Raw genomic sequence first — 2,319 nt, forward strand, 5'->3', positions numbered from 1 at the left:
ATACCTGTGCTAATGACTGAGTTTTGACCAATCAAATGTAGCCAACTGTTTGAACCCTGTTTAAATAAAGTTAACACCAAGCTGTAACCAATCCAGTTGTTTCTGTACTTGACTTCTGATTTCTGTATGTCATTTCCCCTTTTGTCTATAAATCTTTTATCACATGGCTGCACTGGAGTCTCTGTGAATTTGCTGTGATTCTGGGAGCTGCCCGATTCACCAATCATTCGTTGCTCAATTAAATTCCTTTAAATTTAATTTGGATGAAGTTTTCTTTTAACACTTCCCAAACTGAAATGCAAAACCTAGAAATAAAAAAAGAAACAAAATATCCAAGAACTATAGAACAATTACTAAAGGTATAATATGCTTATATGAGAATACCAGAAGTAGGAGAGAAAGAAGCAGAAGAAATATATGAAATAATAAAGGCTGATAATTTTAAAAAATCAGTGACAGACACCAAACCACACATCCAGGAAGCTTAAAAGACACCAAGCATGATAAATTAAAAGAAAAAAAAAGTCCACACCTAGTCATATTATGTTCAAATCACAGAAAACTAAAGACAACCAGAAACATGAAAGAAGCTACAGAAGAGAAATTTACCTAAGGAGGAACAAGGATAAGAATTACATCAGAAATCTCATTGGCAACGATGCAAGAAAGAAGAAGGTAGTGTGAAATATTTAAAGTGTTGAAAGGAAAAAACTAGAATTCTGGATACAGTGAAATTATCCTTCAAAAGCGAAGAAGAAATGCTTTCTCAGACAAAGGCTGAATCTGTCACCAGTAGACCTGCCTTGAAATAAATGTTAAAAGAAATTTTTTGGACAGAAAGGAAATGACATAGGTCAAAACTGAAATCTACATAAAGAAAAGAAGAGCTTTCAAGAAGGAATAAATGAGCATAAAATAAACTCTTTAATGTTCCTTAACCTTCATTGATCTAATAAATATAACTATTTTTTTCAAACTAATGATGTTTTGGGTGATTATAGTATATGGATAAGTGAAGGGAATAATAGCAAAATTATAAGGGACATAAGGGAGGAATTGGGAGTACTCTGTAATAAGGTACCTGTATTACCCATGAAGCACTATAGTGTTATTTGAAAGTGGACTTAATCAGATGTAAATATATACTGCAAATTCTAGGGAAACTACTACATTTTAAAACTATAATCAATATCTAAGATCTCTTTTCTTGGAGAATAATATAAAATGCTCAATTAAAACCAGAGAACGCAGAAAACAGGAAAAGTTCAAAAGAAACCAAGAACAAGTGAAATAAATGGAAAACAGTTAAAATATGGTATATATGAATCTAACTATATTATTATAATAATCGATTTAAATGTGAATGGTCTAAATACATAAATTAAAAAATGAATACTGCCAGAATGAATTATTTTAAAAGACCCAATTATGTACTGTCTTCAGGAAGCCCAATTTAAACGTAAAGATATAGCTAGACTAAAAGTAAAGGGATAGAAAAGATATACCATGATGACACTAATCAAAAGAAAGCTGAAGTAGCTATATTAATTTCAGACAAAGCGGACTTCAGGGCAAGGACATTATCAGGTATAAAGAGGGGCATTACATACCGATAAAGGTGTTAATTATCCAAGAAAACATAAAATCCTTATTGTGTATCCATCTAGCAACAGTGTCAAAATATATGAGGCAAGAACAGACAGAACTGCAAAGAGAAACAGACAAAAGCACTGTCATATTTGGAGACTTCAACACCACTCTGTCAGTAATTTACAGATATAGCCAAAAAAATCAGTAAGGATATAGTTGAACTGAACATCCTTATCAATCAACTTGATCTAATCAACACCCATAGACTTTAGTGTGTGTGTGTGTGTGTGTGTGTGTGTGTGTGTGTGTGTGTGTGTCTCGCTCTGTCACTCAGGCTTGGAGTGCAGTGGGCAATCTCTGCTCACTGCAAACCTCTGCCTCCCAGTTTCAAGCGATTCTCATCATGCCTCAGCCTCCTGAGTAGCTGGGATTACAGGAACACACCACCACACCCAGCTAATTTTTTGTGTTTTAGTAGACTCGGCATTTCACTATGTTGGCCAGACTGGCCTCGAACCTCTTGCCTCAAGTGATCCTCCCACCTTAGCTTGGGAAAGTACTGGGATTACAGGCATCAGTCACTGCACCTGGCCTGATATTTATAGACTATTTGATCCAACAGAGACAGAATACACATTTCTCTCATGTTCACATGGAACATTAATCAAGATAGACCACATTCTGTTTCATAAAATTCACCTTAAAATTTTAAAAAAATAGAAATCAAAC

This window comes from Rhinopithecus bieti, unplaced genomic scaffold, assembly GCF_001698545.2.
Source record: "Rhinopithecus bieti isolate Rb0 unplaced genomic scaffold, ASM169854v2 scaffold_72405, whole genome shotgun sequence".
NCBI classification, from domain to species: Eukaryota; Metazoa; Chordata; class Mammalia; order Primates; family Cercopithecidae; genus Rhinopithecus; species Rhinopithecus bieti.